Source organism: Anthonomus grandis, chromosome 15 (genome assembly GCF_022605725.1).
Source record: "Anthonomus grandis grandis chromosome 15, icAntGran1.3, whole genome shotgun sequence".
Lineage (NCBI taxonomy): Eukaryota > Metazoa > Arthropoda > Insecta > Coleoptera > Curculionidae > Anthonomus > Anthonomus grandis.
Window position 1 is genome coordinate 8,578,266 of NC_065560.1, and position 22,268 is coordinate 8,600,533.

At 32.1% G+C, this 22,268-nt stretch overlaps 1 protein-coding gene across 1 annotated transcript in view; it reads left to right on the plus strand.

Annotated features, from left to right (window-relative positions):
* LOC126745381 (mitochondrial chaperone BCS1) overlaps positions 1-22,268 on the plus strand; it is a 479,053-nt gene that overhangs the window by 184,311 nt on the left and 272,474 nt on the right. The window lies entirely within an intron of this gene.

Genomic DNA, 22,268 nt, shown 5'->3' on the forward strand with positions numbered 1-22,268 from the left:
TCAAAAAACTATTTATTTTCTAATTTTGCTAAGACAGGGCGATCAGATTTCACACAAGGAAAAGAAATCTTAATAAAATAAATCTTCTATTTTAAATAACAACACTAATGATAACGTTAAGCGTGTAAAATTTGTTGATATTTATGTTTTGACTGGAGTTTTTTTGGAAGAAATAGAAATTGGTAAAGTAGTAAAGTCTGATTTTCGAATTTTCGTTGTCTTTAACTAGAAGTTAACTCTGTAGAGTCACCCCTCTTAAATCAGCTGTGAAAAATTTTGAAAGCAAAGGTGTTTTATATATATTTTTTTAATAGGACAAAATAATCTACCTGTAGCACATGCTCTTAAAAAATACCGCCGATTATATTCAAGAAGACTACCAAAAAATTTCTATTATTATATGTCATTTGAACAAAGATTAAAGCACCCCGTTACTCAACTCCTTATTGACGAAGGAATTAAAACCATTACAGTTTAATTTGCTGTCCAAGTAGTGATCGATCATTCCACATTCATCACTTTCCACTGCAATAATGATTTCATAAGATCAACCAGCGATTTCCTTTATAAAGAAGACTAATTAAATCGGTCGTTCGTTCACATTTTGAAAATATACTACTGTTAATCGGTTTTGGGCGATTTTTGCTGTTTTCTGTGTACTACCTGCAACCAAGCAATTCCAATATTATATATAAATACGTAGAATCACGAGTTTAATAGTATATTTGTACCTTTTTAACTGTTTCAGGGCTGTTAAAAATTATCCTAACAGGACTAGGTTTTGGTCACACATTTATTTTCAGTATATATTTATATTTACATATACTTCCCAAATATTTTCAAGAGTTTAAAATTCTTTGCTTCAAGTAAACAATATACATATATATATATATATATATATATATATATATATATATATATATTTTTTGGGTCACTTAGGATTTTAATAGTTTCCTTTCAATATACAGTGTAAAATTAACATTATGAAATTATATCTTTAACAACTCAATTTGCATGAAGCGAATGTACCTTTTCAAGTGATTTACATGCAAGGTTTGGGTCAACAGTCGGGCAAACGTAAATTTAGTTTTGTTCCTTGTATTTTGCTTGTTTTCAGTTTTTTTAGATATGTACAAAAATGCTGTAGGTAATATATTTTAAAGCTCTTTTACTTGTTTACTAATAACATGTTTTTTTCTTCTTTATAAGCCCATTTAAAACTTTATTACAAATATTTGTGAATTTTTTATGTGTAAACTTCTGTATCTATAGGCATGTTTCGTCTTTAAATAGATACAGAGCGATGATGAGCGGCTTTTTCTCGATCACGGTACGCTATAGATGTTTGAAAAAATACAATAATTATAAAAGTTGTTGAAATTAAATAATTCTCACCAAGTTTTTTTTTATTAATAATTACATATCTTAAAAAAATGAATTTCTACGTCAAATACAGTTACACTGTCTGTCTGAACTATAAAACCACTGTAACACTCAAAAATAGCAAATTATCGCATCAAAACCACGTATCTTCTATCTCATCTCATACCATCCACCAAGGTCGACTTCAATCAACCCATATTGTAACAAAGATCGCGTTTCCTTTGTTTCAGCTACCGCCTATCGATTATTATCTCATACCTGAATCCGTAGAATCGTAATGCGTAATCCTTAATTGGAGAAACACCTGTCGTGTTAGTGTTAACCAACATTTACGCACCTTTAAGGAATTTGAATTGGAACAATATTGTTTTCGATACCAACCTATTGATTTCCAAGAAGTCAATTGCAGTTAATGTGAAGGTTTAAGGTTTAAAGTCGATTTAAAAAATTCTGAATGTAATAGGTGACATTATACTTAAGTGCTGCTAATGTTGCAAGTTCTAACCATTTAAAAAATTGTTATGAAGAAATTGAAAAATATTTAAAAGTAAATAATTTTTTTTTATTAATTTAAAAAATATTAGCTTTTATATAGTTCTTTTATGATTAATGCCATAACCTAAAATTTAGAAAATAACCAGGAAATCCAGGAAAAGTCAGGAAAAGTTCATTATTCTTAATTTGAAGTTACCTTTATTGTAACTTAATATGATGGTTTTTTTTGAATGATTATATAAAAAATAATAAATTTTCTTAAAATTCCAAATAGATTTTAATGCGGGGTTCATAATTCTACGCTTAATCGTACTTTTGTGATATGTGTTCGTATGTTAAAATTGCTTATTGTGATCGTATGTTTCATCAGTAACGATTAATTCTATATTAGACTTTAATAGTCCTAATCATATTTTATAGAATTGCTAAAAATTTACGCAATAGGTATTACGCAATATAAATTATCAGTTCTATGATTAAATTTATGTAGTATTTTTTTAGCTATATCTTACCGAGTTTCTATTTTCTAAAAGATGGTTGCATGTCCTCATATTATTGTCAAATATCTAATATTTAATAGAATATAATAAATAAAGTGACCCCAAATCAAATATTTATCTAGACTTAACTGTATGAGTTCTTTATGCATACATAATGCTTTGCCTCTTATTTTCATCATCTCAATTTTGGTCAATGAAATTTGTCCAATAATATCAACGGCCTTTTTTAGATCATTGAAAATAGCCATTTGTGTGCATATTTTCAGGTGTCTATAGTAATAATTTATAGTATGTGTAAAATCAGTAGTTGTATCGATTTCTTCCGACTTCTATTCTGCACTAGGGGAGACCGGGGCAGGTTGTAACAATTTATGGTTTATTTTTATTGTAGCAAAAACTTTTTGTCTTACAAATTTCGTATTTTCCCACCATATTCTACAAACCTTTATAAATGTTATAAGCGACTTAATTTTTTATTTACTGGATTTTGGTACAATTTACCCCGCCCTTGGGATAAGTTGTACCATTTTGGGGGTAAGATGTAACATCGTTTTCTACTTTAGAAAACTAGCTTAAATTATAGTTTAAGCAATGAGTATGAACATTTTGCTTAACAGGAAAAAAATAAAATGAAAATAACTACAAAATAAACATTTATTTTTATTAAAAAAACATGTAATAGTCTAACAAAAGAAAACAAAAATAAAATTCTAACAAAATTTCAATAATATAATCTTCTTATATCAATAGCTTTTTAACGTAATAAGAAAAAACATAACTCAAATAAAGATAAAGTTCAAAATATGCATTTGTAGAACCAACAAACATTTTATTCGTCGTCTGAGTCACAGTGATGGCATATAGAATCAGAGATCACCGGGAGTGCATTCATCGTGTGCTCACAGCTTACATGTTTTGCATTGAATCCATCCTTCTCCTGGTTTGCTATTAGAACATTTCTCGCAGCAAACAATACAAATTGTATCATCTTCATCAGATTCATCGTCTGACTGAAGAACCTTTCTTTTGGCTGCTTTAACCTTTGGCGCCAATGCTTTCCCTTTTTTTACAAGCTTTGTTGCAAGTTTCCGACTTTAAAGCCTTCAGTTCGGGCGTATCAGTTAAAACAGCAGACTTTCGTTTTTTCCGGCCTCTAGTTGTTTGTTTTTTAGCGCAGACTTTGGAAATGGTCTCACTGCTGCTGAAGAAAAACTCAGCATCGAAGTAGTTTCACAGGAAACGTGATTAGATGGTACAGCATGAGAGGTAGAAGGCAAGTCTTCAATTGTAGGTGTTAAACAGTGTGTTTATTCAGAGGTTTAGTGGGTAATAAACTTTGATTTCCTAAGGCACAACCATCATCAGGTACGGGCAGGACATCGCAGGACGGTCTTCTTGTACGTACGGTCGATCAATTACACTGGATGGCAAAAAATCATCTTCCCCAAAAATGTTCCTGTTAAATGGTTCAATCCCAGTACATTGAAAGCCTTTGGTAACGTTATTTTGTGAAAGTGCTAAAGGAAGTGTCTCACGAGCAAGTGCTGGAATATCATATATTGTCATAGATTTTCCAGGATGATTACGCATTTAGGAGTCTTGTTGGGACGTCATATATTTTTTTAAGGGACCATAAACTGACCGGTCAAGAGGCTGGAGGCGATGGGAATAATGAGGTGGAAATGATAATAACACAACTCCATTTTCTGTGGAAAATTTAACAGTTTTATATGCCACGTGAGATTCATGGTTATCCAGTAGTAGTAGGATGGGTTTTTCGGTAGGCCGAACATGTGAAATAAAGTGTTGAACAAATATAAAAAAGTCATTAACAGTCATTCAACCTGATCGTCTGGCGATGATGTCCTGGCGGACCATCTCGAATAAGGTGATCCTGAAAGCGCTTTCGAGGAAATAGAAACATCGGCGGGACGTGGTTACCAATAGCGCTTACTGCAATGCATAGAGTTACTAGAACTTCTCTTTCACTGGATGTTATACCCCCAACTTGTTTTGTGCCTTTTTCGGCTATAACTTTTCCTAGCCTTTGAACTGTAGTCAGCCCAGTTTCATCCAGATTCCATATGTCAGATGGAGTCAATTGAAATCTGTCCCGGACATTAGCAAGTTTGTCATAAAACAAATCAACATTTGTCTTATTACAGTTTGTCACACGTCCAATACTGGTTGCCTCGGGATCTCGAATGGATTAATTAGGATGTTTTTTAAGAAAATTCGTTAGCCAATCTTTGCCCGCTGTCTTATTTTTGGACCATGACTCAGGTTACTCACTTTAACTTTAAATGCCATAGCACAATCATAAGCTAATTTTCTTACCTCTTTTGGAGAGAGACCAAAATAAATTTTTGCGCACCGCTTAATATAAAGCTCAAGTTCATTCATTTGGGCATCTGAAAATATTTGTTTGTGTTTACTATCTTTACTACCCAAACTTTTCTAATGAGACATGTGTTATATTATTATTATCGTTTTTCTCTTTCATTTTCTTAACATATCTGCTAAGTGTTACATGACAAATTGTAAGATCTTTTGCTACTGATCGAATGGATTCATTATTTAAAAATCTGGTTATAGCTTCCTCCATATCTTCTTTGGATGTCTCGCCCCTACTTGTTTTCTTCTTATAGTTTCTCATGCTAAAATTAAACAATAAAAAACTATTATCTTAACCGTTGCAATTTTTGGGGTAAGTTGTAACACATTACAATTTGCCCCGAGCTAAGTGTTTCAACTTACCCCAGCAAACATGTGTCCACTATTTTATTTTATTTCAAAAAACTAAAAGCTGTAATAATCGGCAACACTGTAAAAGTGCAACTATATACCCTAACAAACAGCACCCCAACTTAAGTTGAACAAATGGAAATACATGCAAAAAGATATTCAAATTATATTCCTACCTTCAAATTTTACTTTGACGTCACAATTTTCCTAAACTGCACTTAAATTTCAAACGGAACATATGCACTCTTCGAAAGTTGGTATTTGACTGAGAGGCCCCAAGGCCTGCTTGTATACGCAATACGAGATTTGCCGAGTAGCGCCGTCTTAAAATTCGGCTACTGTTTCAACTTACCCCGTGTTGCAACGTACCCCGGTCTCCCCTAGTGTTAAATGTTGTTTAACGATTTTATGATTGATTGCTGTTGGAATATTGTTAATTATCTGCTTTATTTATTTAACTAAATAATAGTTTAATTTTTAATTGTTATTATTGGCACGAAAGACGAAAAATTCTGGATTAGTAAACTACTAAATAATAATTTTAAATTTGTCTCATAAATAAAAAGAAAACAGTTAAATGAGTTAAATGGAAAATGAGTTTTTTCTATCTAAATGTATTTGTCGAAATGCGACAGCTAGTTTTATAGGAATTGTTAGTACAACACGAATTTAAAAGAACATCGTTTTAATTATATATTTAAGGAGACTTTTAAAACGCCTCCATTTTGACTGGTTTTCATAAGTTATAAATAATGATTTTACACAAATCTCCTCTTCCATGAATTTTATATTTTTTCATAAGAAATCAGCGATTTTTTAATATTAATACCCTTAATTTTTATTTTAATAGATTTATTTAGGAAAGCAAAATTTAGACAAACCAATAAAATACTCTTAAACGTTACATTGATATGAAACTCGACCTTAGTCTAGAATCCCAGCAGGTATGAAATTCTGTTGCACCATCACTATGCATAATAAATATTTCTCTTATAAAGGAAAAAACAAACGGATTGCAATGTTCTCTAAAAAACTTCTTTAAAAAATATATAAAATCAATTTGTAATAACTAAATATTTATTAAGACTCCAAACATATATGATGCAACTATAGTAAAGTAAAATTTAAAAATTGATTGCCCTTATGGTTTTGAAGAACAAAAAAATATATAAAATAAGGTACATAATAAATAAACATTTAAATATTAGTTGTGATATTAAGGCCGTATTTTAAATAAATAGGTTAAAACGTTTTTGACCAGCTAATTGTTGTTGCGAAAGAAAAATGAATAATACCTTGTTTTAAGCAGAAAATAAAAAAAATGTATTAACAGTAACCACTAATCCCAAAACATTATTTAATATTTTTATTTCTATGGACAGATGATTGAACAGGTAACATCCATTAGAAATGACACTGATTTTGGGCAGAAGTTGCCATAGGCATATGCAGATTATAGGTTTGAATTGACTTGTATTACGGGTATTTAATTTCGGACTAGACGTTTTCTTAATTTCTCGTGAATCACTGTTACAGTTTCCCAAATATACACACATCAAAATGGTCTAGGGAACACATACAAATTTGTTAATATTTTTGAGAAGATTGGAAAAAAGTTAATTATTGCAATTTTTTACATTATTCGAATAAAATAACAATATAATTATTAACTTTTTTTTGTAGATTATGATTTACTCATAATTTAGGGCCCAAATAAAAATGAAGAACAAAATCCCATTTATTACCGTTTATTAAAAAAAATTATAAAAATAAAAATTTACCAAATACAAATTAAACTAGTAGCTGGATGGTCCACCTCTATTATTAATAACACTTTGGCATCGCCTAGGCATACTTAAAATTAAATTATTAATTAATTCTTGGGGCAACTGCTCCCAAACATCTGTCACAGCAAGACGAAGCTCCAGAGCGCTTTGAAAAAAGTCAAATCGTTGAAGAAGTTGCCTTTTTAACCAATCCCAAACATGCTTAATTGGATTAAGATCCGGTGAGGTAGAGGGCCAGGGTAGAAGATTGATTTGATTTTCCTCAATAGCGATTCGTACAAGCCTTGCTCGATGTGGTGGGGTATTATCTTGTTGCAACAACGAATTTGGGCCCATTTCGCGTAAATATGGAACAATTACAGGCAGTAGTATATTATCCCTATAACTTATTCTAGTTATTGTATTTTCCACAAAAATTAGGTTCGTTTTTCCGTCAAGTCTAATGCCACCCCAAAACATTAGTGATCCACCACGTTGCCTTACTAGTTCCCGGGCATGACGCAAACGACTTTCATTTCCTTCCTCTCTCCAGACACGAATTCTACCAGAATCAGGATAAAATTAAAATCGAGACTCATCTGTAAAAAGAACTGTGGCCCATCTTTCTTGATTCCAATTAACATGTTCTTGGCACCACGTTAATCTTGCACCTCGATTTCCTAAAGTTAACCGAGGAACCCTTAGGGGTCTTCTGGCATGAAGTCCTCTCTCATGCAAACGGTTTCTAATAGTTTGACCTGAAACCTCGACGTTATGCACTCGTGAGAGCTGCTGAACCAAAACAGAGGCTGTTACCGTGGGATTTCTTTGAGCTTGCAAAGTTATAAAACGCGACGGGCCTTGATGCCGTTCTCTAACATCATTTGTCTCTCTATATCTTGTCCACAAACGGTTAATTACACTGGGAGATGTATCCAAAGCTCTTGCAACGTCTCTTTGACTTGTTCCTGCCTCAAGCATTCCGACTGCTCTTAGCATTTCCTCTCGAGTTAAATGTCGTCTTTCCATTTTTATTGAATAAAAACTAAATCACAATTGTTCGGTTGGAACCACAGAAAATGCGATATTGCGTTAGAATTTAAAAATTATAATCTGCGTTATTTCGACAAAATGTGCAACTAGCAAAAAATGCTGTTCTGGCATGATTTTTTGTACTCAAATATTTATTTTACTTCGTTGGTATCTTAATATTAAAGCTGGTATCTATTCCGTATGAAAATATAAATATATAAAAATTTATAAGGCGAAAAAAACTATTTTTCTAAGTTTAGTGTTCCTTAGACCATTTTGATGTGTATATATCTGAAGCAAACTTAATATTCTGTTAAGAAACAGAGGCCGACTTCCCAACCAACGTCTGGTTTTAGCCGTATTCATATATCTATGCGGCCGTCTTTTACAGAACAAATACAATTGTTGAAAATGCCCATCTATAGGATTTTTATATTAATTATTGTTGATTTTTTAGAGTATATATTGCTTGTAAGATTTATTATCACTTGCACCATAATATAAGAAATGCCCCAAATATATTTATTTAAAAAAAAAGCTTAGAATTTTTCTGGTCGAGCAAAGTTGCTACTCTCTCGATGAATTTTTTACTAAAATTTCCAGCAGCAAATGTTTGTATTGGTAGACAACTTTCTGGAACTAGATAATTAGTTGTATTTGTAAATTGGAACTTTAAATAATTTATATGTATATAAGATAAATCTTAAGGTAAGATGTTTAAATATGTAATGTATTTTTTCTTTTTTGCATTGTGAATTTGACATTTCGTCAATTGGAGCATTTTATCTATGTATATGTATATGTTTTGTACTAAGGAAATAAACAATATTATTATCATTACTCAGGGCCGTCTCTAGCGTCGGGGAAGCTGGCGTTTCTTAGGGGCGGAAAAATGCTTGACAAAAATTTCGAGATGTTTGCAGTTGCTGAATAATAAATGAAAAAAAATCGTTCTCAATCAATCAAAATTCCTTTTTCCCTATTATTTCTGTAGTAATTATAATTTGATATTTTTTCTTTGCGGCCGAATTGCCACATAGTAATGCCTCCTGATATTGCCGCTCCATGACCGTGCGCTTCGCATCCCGGCCGGCCATAGAGAAATGAATATTAAATGGCACTTTTCTTCAGTGTATTGAGATGATTTCCAAATTTGACAACGTTATAGCAGAGCACCTTAGACGCATCCAGAGCAATAAAAACTTGAAACGGTTTCTCCACTATTTGGGCCCAATTATTCAAAATGAGATAATCTCGCTAATTTCGGCAGAAATCAATAACATTATTTTATCTGACATACGATGGTACCCCTGATGTTGCGCATAAAGAACAATTATCAATCATAATTAGATTTGTGGATGTTATGAATGACTTAAAGAAAATAAGAATAAGAGAACATTTTTTAGGATTCTGCCAGATTACTGACGTAACAGGCGAAGGGATATCAAATTTTGTGACCGAAAAATTAAAGGAATTAAATTTGGATATTTATAAATTGCGAGGACAAAGCTATGACAATGCAGCCAATATGAAAGGCAAAAATAAAGGAGTGCAGCGCCAAATTTTAAATAAATCCTCGAGCTTTTTACGTGCCCTGCACTGCACATTCTTTAAACCTTTTGGTAAACGATGCTGCTCAATCGACTTTTGAAACAACAAACTTTTTTGATTTAGTCCAAGAACTATATGTATTTTTCTCTTCTTCCACCAACCGTTGGGATATTTTTAAAAAACATTGTAAAGGACTGACACTAAAAGCTTTATCAGATACTAGGTGGTCAAGTAGAATAGATGCCTTAAAACCACTCAGGTACTGTTTTGGAGATGTGTGTAACGTTTTGGAAGATCTGAGAGATGATGCAAGTAAGGATATGTCTGCGAGGAATCAAGCAAAAAATATTTTAGAAAAAATAATAAGTAACAAATTTGTATGCTCGCTGGTAATATGGTATAAAATACTTGAAAGGGTCAACGTTGTCAGTAAGATTTTGCAAGATCCAGAACAAAATTTGCCCAGAGTTAAAGAATATTTGACAAATCTTTTGGAATTTTTACAAAGTAACAGATGCGATGAAAAGTTCAACGATCTATTAGATGAAGCAAAGAAAATTGCCCAAGATGTTGAAGCGGAAACAGAATTTCCTGTAACCCGATTTCGAAGAAACGTCAACCATTTAGTTACGAAGTTACAGACGAAAATGTCGTCGATCCAACAAACAATTTTAAAATTAATTTATATTTTTATATGCTAGACGTTTCCATCAATTCAATCAAAGACAGATTCCATTTGATGAACAAAGTTAATAAGCCATTTTCATTTTTAAACTCTCTATTTGACTTAGAGCTTTATCCGGATCAATTGTTGATGAAATGCTGCCAACATCTACACCTACTTCTCATGGATGAGGCAAGAGATGAAAAAGACATAAATGGTGACGACTTATTCAGTGAAATCAAAGTGATACGCACTTTCATAAAATCGGAGGCTTGCGCGGAAAAATTACTTAAATGTTTGGTAGTTGACGGCTTGGCTTCAAATTTTCCAAACCTGACCATAGCTCTCAGAATATATTTAACGTTACCAGTGTCAGTGGCAGAAGGAGAGAGATCCTTCAGCAAACTTAAGTTGATAAAGAACCATCTGAGATCCACGATGTCAAATGAGAGACTAAATAATTTATCAACAATTTCGATTGAATACGAAATTCTTGAGAGTGTGGATATTCAGTCGTTAATTAAGACTTTTTCCGAAGCGAAAGTCAGAAAATATATTTAGTTGCAATAAGGAGGCTCCAACACAAATCCACCCTTGTCAGGGGCGGTGTGGACCCCGGGGCGCCTCATACCTTATAGACGGCACTGTCATTATTTTATGTGGACTTTGTGTTAGTTACATAAATACTATAGTTTTTATATAGATTTATTTTTATAGTGGTTGTTGAGATATATTGAAATATACTTTGGTTTTCTGCATTAGTATAACAATGATATTTTTTGCTACTTGCTTATTTTATATGTTTATTTTTTAGAGAATTTTTTTTTATATATTTTTAAACTACATTTCACTTTATACTTTTTCTATGTTTAAATAAAGAAAAAACTTTAAATGCGATACAATTAGCTTTCCAATTGCAGTTTTTATCATATTGATATATAGGATATTATAATTTAAATAGAATTTTGGGATTTTCTAATTCTTTGTTCCATTTAGAAGTTTTACTATTTTCAAACTTTTTTTTATTATTGAATCAATTATTTTTTTATTACAGTTTTTGGTATACAAACCGAACATGTCCCAGACTATTATTATTATTATATTACAATTTGTAAATTAACAATTAACTAATAAGCAATTATAAATTAACAACGTTAAATACTTGAAATCTTGTATTTTTATTTTCCAGATGATTAAATAATATATTTTTGTGTACATAAAATCATATAGTTGTATTTTATTTTAATACCTGTAATTTAAATAGACACTATTACTGAAGAAATATTATTTTTTGTATGACTATGTGTATCAATATGGCCTGAGGCCATTTTTTGAAGTAGAAAAAGTTGTTAAATACTACGACGGTTTTTTGATTCTGTTGGTTTCAAAAGCTAAATTTGCAGGTTATCTTCTATATGTACATATATTTTCCCAATTTAGAAAACCGCATTAAATTGCACAGTCAGCTGATGTTCTCTTGGGTAAAATAGATTTGTATATGGGAAATTTGTTTCTTTTATTGCAAATTTTTTGTAACATAAGAAATATAAAAAGGAAATGTAAAAAAATAAGTATTGATGACAATATGTTTTAACCGAATGGATTACCCGCAGGTTGTGACATTTAGTAATTTTCTTAAGTTGGGTCCGTCTTAAAATTCGAATTTCCCGCGCTATATTCAATGTGGTGCCGGATTTATGCTTATGCATGCTACTTTATGCATTAGTTATGTTTGACAGAAGGGCCTCAGAGACATTTTATAATGTAATTGGATCCTAGTAACGCAAAATATACTTGGCACAATATCTTTTATCTAGTTCATTTCAAATTTCTTTTAATACACAATATTAATGTAAGTTTTTTCTATCGTTGATATGATATTATATGCTCTAATTTTTCATCTGAAACTAGTATTACAAAAACAACCTTTACATCAGATTTTGGGCTATTTTATCGACATTTTATAAGCAAGTTTACTTTTGTAGGTTATGCATGAAGGTCACACTTAAATTTAATTTTGTATTGTAGGTTGTGTTCCACCTTCAGACAGCATGTTTGTTGAACACAACGCTTGTTTGGAGTGTTGTAATTGTTTTTGTAAAAATTTAATTTATATTTCAGGAAAAAATGGCTCGAGGATGTCAGCGAAAAAGCGATAAAGGGCAATTTGATGAACAATCCATGAGAGCTGCTGTTAGAGCAGTCACCGAAGAGAAGATATCTTTAAGACAAGCAGCTGAAAGATACAATTTAAAATTTTAAACAGTTTATGAATATGTAAAAAGGCAAAAACAGAATCCCACCAAAGAGATTAAAATGGCTCCAAATTATGCTTATAGAAAAGTTTTTTCTGAAGAAAAAGCCCGGTCATTAATTAGCAAACAAACAAGGAAGCTGGACGCGAATGGTTCCTTGGATTTATGTCCAGACATGCAGAATTTAAGTCTTCGCCATCCGGAAGGATGTAGCCTCTCCAGAGTGATATCATTCAACAAACACAATGTTGGACTTTTTTTCAAAAATTTGGAAAAAGTGTTTCAGAACCATGGAAATTTTTACAGCGGTACAAGAATTTATAATTTAGATGAAACTGCCACCACAACCGTCCAAAAACCGAAAAAGATTGTTGTTCAGAGAGGGATCAAGCAGGTCTCTTCCTGCACGAGCGCCGAACAAGGTTTACTGGTCACCACTTGTATTATATCAGCATCCGGGAGTCATGATTTTTTCACGAAAAAAGTTTAATCCTCGAATGACTTATGGAGCACCGCATGGTACTTTGGGATTGGTTTCCGATTCTGGATGGATGACTGGTGAATTGTTTCCAAGCGTTGTAAGGCACTTCATTAAACATACTCCCAGCATAAAAGAAAACCCTTCTCTCCTAATTTTTGACAATCACGAGAGTCATCTAACGATAGAAGGAATAAATCTATAGCCAAGAAAAATGGAGTGATCATTTTGACCTTACCGCCACATACTTCCAACAAGCTGCAACCATTAGATGTCTCGGTGTTTTTTTCGTTTAAATCATTCTACAATACTGCCTTACAAATATGGCTTTTAGAGCACCCTGGGATACCTGTTTCTATTTTTGATATCGCTGGCTGTGTTGCTTATGCATTTGAAAAATCGATGACTCCCGCTAATACCAAATCCGGATTTCGAAAAACTGGCATTTATCCCTTCGATAAATTCATATTTATACAGATGACGACTTTGCAATTAGCAGCGTAACTGATAGGAATGTAGATCAAAACAATGAAAAAGCTCAACGACTTATGGATCCAAATCAACCATCTACATCAAAATGCATTGAAAAAAATATAATGTCAGACTTCTTAGTTTCAGTATCAGTTAGTTTAAACACAACACCTACACAAAACCACAAAGAAACTTTCGTAAGTCCACAACAATTTAAAGGATACCCAAAAGCTGAAGAACGAAAAAATCAGAGAAAGAAGAGAGAAAATGCTAAAAGTATTATCGCGACGGATCGCCCTAGAAGCTAAACAAATGGAGCGAGAAAGAAAAAAAAGTGTTACGAAGAATAAGGTCGTGAAAAGAAAAGTAATCGATGAAGACTCAACAGACGAAGAAAATGAAGACGCGGCGATGCTTGTAACTGAAAGTTCCGATGATGATATTGATTTTGTAGGAGAAATCGATCCACCACCACTTCTAGATAAGCTTAGTAAAGAGCCAGAAGTTGGCGATTTTATTTTGAGAGAATTTATGGACAAAAAGAAAAAAATGTTTTACATAGCTGATGTGTTCTGTAAAAAGGATAAGGAATGCGAGGTTAAATTTGTGAGTGAAGTCCGTTAAGTATAATAACAGCTTCATTTACCCCGAAATGGAAGACGTCTCATTGGTATGTTTGGAAAACATTAAGATATGGTGTTACCAAAACCAGCACATGTGGGAACAACAAAGCGGCAACAATCTTATTTGAAGTTTGAAGTAAATTTTTCAGCTTTAGAAGTTCGTTAAAACATTACGTGGTCGTACAAGCAAATCCCTTTAAGTCCACTTTTTGACGAACTTGAGTTTTTCGTACCACAAGTCCGCGCGATGATTTCTCATCAAGTCAACAATCATTTAAGTCCATTTTCCCCATACTTTAAAAGATATAGGCCACATGTATTTGCCTATGTCCAAAATATTTTAATTTTGAACAAAAAAAATCAGTTATGTGCACCTAAGCGATTTTTATTAGGAGCATGAGACAAGTTTAAACAGGAAAAAACCTGTAAGTCCATTTAAGTAAATATTTACGCGTACTTGTGTTATTTTATTTGCCGGCAGTTTACATTATTTTGTTGTTTGTGGCGGCTGGTCAGTATGTCTTCCAGAGGGAAAAAACTTGTGTTTGTGGCGTGTAATAATACACTAAACCAGAGAAGTAATAGTGATGAAAACTCTATTAGTTATAATAGAATAATAGGCTCTAACGTGTCCAGGTTTTATGAAAGGGTTGGGGAACAGCGCGATGCTACACCGAAAGGTAAGTAGATAGAACTTCTTAAATTTTGGATATTTAGAGTTAAAATGCATTTTACAGTTACAGCAAATTATTATCTGTTTCATTTTTATTAGATTTTTATTCGCTAGTTTTAAACTGTGTAGGGACTTCAGTTTTTTTTCTGTTTGTGGTATTCGTAGGTAAATGGACTTAAGTTTTTCTTCCTGTTTGTGGTACTAGTAGCTTAACGGACTTAAGTTTTGTTCTAAATTTTAGATAAAAATATAGAAATTGAAAGAGGGTCTGAGGTGGGAAATTTAAATGTCTCAGAACCGTTTGTTGATCACGTGTCTCAGCATTCCTTCAATGAAGACGATTTAGCCTTAATTGAAGATAGTGATGACTCGATCCTAGATCCAGACTTTAATGAAACAGATGATTCAAATGACGGTAAGATTTTTAGTTGTCACAGAAAAATTAGAAAATGCCTTAATTGCCTTACTTCTATTTTTTTGTAGAGGTTGGAAATGACACACAGCTTAAAAGATGGAAAGAAAGTCAACCTAAAAAGTGGAAAAGAGCTGTGGCGAAAGAAAGAAGAAGCGAGGGACTTGATTATGTGACTAACAACAAACAGCGGCCAGCCAAGAAACCTCAAGCCATTAACTGTGAAAAGTGTCGTTTTAAATGTCAGACAAAATTTTTAGAAGAGGAAAGGCGAAATTTGTGTTTAACGTATTGGAGAATGAATAATTTTACACGGCAAAAAGATTTTATTCTTGCAAATGTCACAAGCTCTTCTCCAGAGAGAAGAAGACAGAGAAATGGAAATACGGCTCCTAGAAGTTAGAAGTAATTCTAAACAGTACTATTTTACAAAAGATAAAAACAAACTAAGAGTTTGTCAGGCATTTTTTTTTAACTCTTAATATAAGTGCTGATGTTGTAAAAAATGCATTTTGTTATAAAGGCTCTTCTGGCGTCTATGTCGGTGAAGACAGACGTGGCAAATCGGTACCCAAGAACAAAACCAGGCCAGAACTTCTTGCCGATATAGAAAGGCACATTCAAAGTTTTCCGACCGTACCATCCCATTATTCCCGAAAGTCAACTAAAAAGGGATACTTGGACAGCAAATTATCAATAGCTAAGATGTACAACCTTCATGAGGAAAAATGTAAAACAGAAAAAAAGAAGCTCTATCGTTCATAACGTATAAAAGGTATTTTGGTTCCAAATTTAATTTATCCTTTTCTCACCCTAAAAAAGACCTTTGTCAAACTTGTGAAAAACATAAGACAGGTGATGAGAGTCAGACCGATATTGAAGATATGAAAGTCGTAAAAGGGATTGCTACTCTGCCAAAGAAAAGGACAAAATATGCGCTCTTAACGACCCGACATTTATTTCAGCAACCTTTGATTTGCAGTCAGTCCTTCAAATACCCTGCTCCGACGTAAGCCCCATGTACTACTCAAGAAAACTATGTGTTTTCAACCTTACTATTTATAACTCGGCCCCTCCAAATGATGCCAACTGTTATTGCTGGACTGAGATTAACGGAAAACGAGGAAGTTCAGAAATAGGCACTTGTTTGTTTGAATACTTAACACACCTGCCTCTGCATGTAAATCGGGTGTCACTCTGGTCCGATACATGTGGAGGACAGAACCGCAACCAACATGTTGCAGCTTTACTGCTTTATTTAGTGCAGGTTACGCACCTTCAAGTTATTCAACATAATTTTATGGAAAGTGGGCATTCCTACATGGAGGTGGACCATGCATAGCTCAATTGAACATGCAAAGAAATATGTACAGTCGGCAAATTTGAAAATGTCCCTCGCATCTGCTCTCGGACTTCGTTGCCTTACAATTTGGCAACATGGCTTTTGACTGAAAGGGGTAGCGTACGGCGGGCGGTAGGGTGTAGAGTATCGATCGAGTTTAGTCGTGTATAAATAGGCAAGGGTGACGGAACTCATTTTTCAGTAGATGGGGTTTTTGCAATGGGACGTTTCGAATATTTTTGTGGCTGTGCAAGCTGATATTAAAAAAATCAATCAGTTTGTTTTTCTTCCTTATGTAAAGTTTTTAGGACAATGCGCTATAGTGTTTTATACGTTGGCTAAATGCGCTTTTCAAAATTCTGTTTGGTTCATCACTTTTGAGAAATTACCTTCAGTTATTTTTTTATTGGGACACTATATTTCTTAACTCCAAATTATTATTTTTTTGCTTGACCTTTCACAACCTATATTTTTGTTGTCAAATGCTGCTTGTTGTCAAAATAAATAGAAAAAAAAATCGTTTTTACTTTTTTATGCATTACATAAAAATCCTAATCGATGTTTTCTTTGAATTTTTTTTTATCAAAGTATTACTTTATATTACTCACCCACCATTTAAAAAATAAAATGCAACTTAAATAAAAATACCAATTCAAATTTTAAATTGTTTTTTACTTTTAAAGTGTGCGTTATTGTATAAAATAATATAATTTAAAAAAATACCTATTTGTTTTTATTATTTTTAAATATATGGTGGGTATTTAAAAATAAGTAAACAAACAGATGTAATTCTATGATAAAATAATAGTTTTTTTTAATTCTGGCAGCAACCAGTATGTGTAAACCAAAATATAGGTAATCATAAAAAAGGAAACATTATAATAATAGATACTTTAAGTGCTACAGCAGAAACGATAGGTATATGTTGAGATTTTTCTCTTTCATCGTGTGTCTAGGAAATGAAAAACGCAAACTCAAACCTGTTTAAGGCATTAAAGGTTTCATAAAAAATAGCGCGCTATGGTTAGCACCGCCTCCTAGCATTAATAACGTAATACGAGCTGAGATACTACCAAAACTACTTATTTAGCTAAGTACTTGTACTAAGTACTACCATAATATGGGAAAAAATTAAGATTTTTGTTTCTTTTTCCTCACATTTTATTTATAAGTATACCTATATAAAAATACAGGGTGTAGAACTCGTCAAAAGAAGTTGGTTGATATACCAAAAATTGCCTATACTCATATAGTAAAAGTTGCATATTAAGAAAGTTAGTTTGCGTTATTGAAATTTTTTTACTCATTATCAAATTAAGTGGACATTGTTTTTACAAAAAACTGTTCAAAATTGTCCCCACTTGTTCGATTAACCCAAAATGTTGTTCGGCAAATCCATATTTTAAATTGTTTATGTCTATGTTTTGGTAAGAGGTAGAAAAAAATCTATGTGGTTCTCATAAGTAAAGCACACTTTTTTACTGAAGTGATGAATAAAGTAATATTTCCGTTTGTAAATAAGGCACTCTCGTGATTTCTTCTTGGATAAAAAACTATTTTTTTATTTTTTTTTTATTGAAGCGAAGTTAACTTTAATTACTAAACTTTAATTATAGTAGTCCCGTATCTTTTTTTATTTACTTTTTTTTTAAACCTTATAAAACGTATAAGTAATTGATCAAAGGTCAGTTTCAAAGCGAAAATTTTATTTCCTATTTAATAACAAATTACAGTTCTTTAAGTATAACATCTTAATAACAAATAATAACATTCAACACTACTTCTAACAAGCTTTAGTAAGTATAATTACAATTTAAATCTACAATAAAAATACTTTTTTATTTAAACTTTTAAATAGCCTATGTATTGTGTTTTTTTCGAAACTTATACATTTTTTTTAAATAATAATTATTTAATATCACAGAGTACATTTTGTATTGGTATGGCTTCTTAATTAATATTTGGTATAAAAACCATTTGCGTCAATGCATTGTTGCAGCCTTTTCCGCATTAATCCCGCGTAATTACTAAAATCGGGTCTGCCTCTGAAAGATTCCCAAACTCTTTGAGCGTGGGCTAGTAACGTTTCCTTCGATCTAATTTGGCCTTGATTAAAAGTATCCCAAAAATTCACTATTTCAGCCCACAAATTTTCGATGGGGTTTAAGTCGGGGCTTCTGGATGGCCATGGAATTAAATTAAATTCCGGATGTTGCTCAAACCATGTTCTCGCCATACGGGAGGTATGAATTGGACAATTATCGTGCATAAATGATATTGGTCCAGCCGTATATAATATTCTGTATGAAGGCAGAAGAATTTTCCAAAATGTCCACGTAGTCCGCGGAATTCATTTGGGGTGGCGTGGTTACTAGCATTCCGGGTCCATTTTGGGTCATCCAACTCGATAATGACAATGTTATTCTCCCGCTTTTTTCAGTTTCTTGGACATAATGGGAATCATATCTGATACTTGTAGGTCTCCACACTAATTGATGGGACCTTATGTCCGAAAAAAACGTTTTTTCGGTAAATACCACATTTGACCAGTCTCGGTCAATATTTTCTTGAGCAAACCTAAGCCTTCGCTCTGCGTTGTCGACCGTTAATTTGGCCTTTTTGGCTGGTCGTCTACAATTTATCCCAGCTGAACGAAGAGTATTCCTAATTGTTTGCATACTAACATCCAAGTTCATGGTTTCTTTGACCACCCGGCTATTTGTGAAAGGGTTATTTCTTACTTGGGTAACAATAGCTTCTCTCATATTTTCCGTCAATACAGGTTGCCTTCCAGGATGTTGTCTGGTTTCTACATGCTCTTCTGCCTCTTGACGTTGGATACAGCGTCTAACTTGTTTGACCTGTTTAAAAGCAAATGCAGTAATTAGTATTAATTAATTAAATAGATATCTATTATACTATTAGGTTAGTGACAACAGTTTAGCAAAGGGGTGACCTATAGGTATAGGTATAGATAAAAAATAGCAGTAAATATTTTATTATTAAGAATAAGTTAATAAAGTAGGTACTAAAAAAGCAATAACAGCGTCTCTTAACAATAATATAATTTTATATTATTTATTGGTGTTTTTTTAAAACATTCAGAGCGTTACGTCAAAATATATTTCTATGACAACTTTTTTTAATATATGGTGAAAAGCAAATAAAGCGAAAATATTGACAAAGTTTTCAAAGTGAAAATATTTCAGATTAAAATGTTTGCTATGACTTTTATAAAACCTTCATATTTAAAAATAACAACCGGCGCGAAGAGACAAAATTATTTTAAATTATAATAAAAGCAGGCGATAGAATTCTTCTCTTCTTTTTCGTAAATTACCTATGTCAAAGCTCACTTATGTCAATGCTCAGTCTAATATCGTAAAATGCATATACATATGTATCATATTACTACATCGAATAAATATAATTAACGAGGTAAAGCTTAAATTTGGCATAAAAAAACCCATTCACAGGTATAATAATAAATACAATAATAATACAGATATAAAAATATACTAGAATTACTAGATGGATACAAATAATGCGGTAAATAGGTAGTGGATTGGCTTACGGTGCGTTTTGGACTAAATATTATTTTAATAAACATTTTTTAATAGGGCCACTCCCCTTAACCCTCAACTGGTGCAGTAGTGAGTCAGATATTAAATTTAAAATTCAAAATATCACCAATCTATACTACATTCGACTACCGTTTTTGAGAAACCTTTAAACCCATTAATACTTTTTTTAGTGTATGGTACTGCATTAAATTTATTTATTATCTAAAAAAAAAACTATACCTTCGTTTTTTAAATATTTAGAAAAAACTTGAATGTTTTTAAGATATTGCGTTGCAACACTTTAAAAAACTCACCCTGTATAAGGGTTGCTTGGATTTAAAAAAAAAACCTCAAAAAAAACAATCAATCATATCTAAAATGATTTTACTTTAAAAATAAAACAAAAACATTTTTTATTTTGATAGATCCAATTACATGTATATTTTTCTTTGTTAAAAAATATAGGTAAGTTTTATAACTTTTTTACATATCTATCGATAAATTAAATTTAAGATATGTAATTTTCAGCTATTTTTCTAAATAAAAAATTTAATGAAAAAATTATAAATTACCCTCGAAATCACTCCTATTTGAATAGATTCCCAGGACGATGAGATAATAATTTTCGTTTTTAATCTATTAAATTTATTAGCTTATTTCGGGATATCAAAAAAAGTTGGTTCCGTATAAAAAACAAACCTTTTTTTTCTAAATGAAAGTTAAAGATTATTTTTGAAGATTTTTGACAAATTTCATAGTTTAGTTTAAATAGATTTTACCTAATAAAAAATTTAAACGAAATGCATGCAAAAAAAACTTACTGAAAGATCCGTAGCCATTGCTATTTCTCGTAAGGTGGCACCCATCTCATGCATAACAATAATTCTAGTACGAATTTCCATGATACTCTCCCTCTGTCCAGGCAATCTTGGCATTATGAAAAAATATTACATAAAACACTTTAAAAAATAAAAAAAATTAAACACGTAAATAGACTCGAGCCACTTATAAACACAAAAGACAGTACAATTCTACTTACCATCAAATTTATTTATAATTACCACCTTATACATTTTACCTGCATCCCCGTGCCGTCAATTAATATGGAAAAACCCTCCTTAAAAATAGATCTTAAAATTTACAATGGTACCTCATACACAATGTTATAATGGGATCGATCGCATAAGCTGCCCTCGCATCAGCCCCCGTTACTTATTTTCGAAAAATGCCGCTATACTTTCTTCATTCATACAGTGTAGCCAAATTGTGCTTAAATTACGTGTAAATGGGTAAAGAGCCACAGAGCGAGGGACATTTTCAATTTTGTTGACTGTACGAGTTTACACAATTCAAGATTGGCTTAATATTTTTAGACTCGCCAGATCAAACAGAAATAAAAACAAAAAAAGTCAACCATACAATGTCCAAGAATTAAAATTTAATGACTTCTATGATCTAAAGGCTTTGTCTGTAAAAATACTTCGAAATAAGAGTACAGAAGGAAACACAGTCAATTGGTTACTAATCAAATCATTACGTTACTCAAAAGACAAGCCAGGCATAATTGAATTTAAATGCATGCATTCTGACCCTTATAAGTATATTAATGTTTTTGGAAGGGGGAAAACCCCAACTTTTCCGAAGGTCTTAAAACCATTATACAGCAAGCAACTGCCAATCACTGAAAAGAAGAAAGAGGATCTTCTAAAACTGTGCCATAACAATATAATTCCGGCCGAATTCCATGGATGGTACAATTCTTTGCCAACATCCACAAATGTTGAACAAACACCAGAACACTTGGTCGAATCAGACAGTAGTGATGATGACGATGATTTACCATTAATCACTTATGTCCAACAAAATAAATAAATTTATCAGAAAAAAAATTTAAGTCCAACCTGTATGTAAAAAACGTAAAATAAAAAAAAAGCTTAGATGATATAGGTGTTTTACTGATAAATTATCATTAAAAAAAAGCTAACAAATCATGTCTACAGCTTTAAAATATTACATATTCAAAAACAACTTTTACAGGCAAATTAAAATCTTTTTTTCCATTTTTCTCACAATCCACTTTTATGGACTTATACGGTTTTGCTTGTACGCCCACGATTATTACCTTTTGTCTTATTGTGGAACATGCAGTGTCTGGATGTGGAACATGTGTGTTCCACTAACAGACAACTGTCGTTCCTTTGTTAAACAAACTTTTTTTTAATTAGTTTTTGGTTTATGATGTTAAAACTTATGTTTAGCCTTAATTTATTTTAGTGATAATCATATTTTGGTTGGTTCAATAAACAAGGTCAATA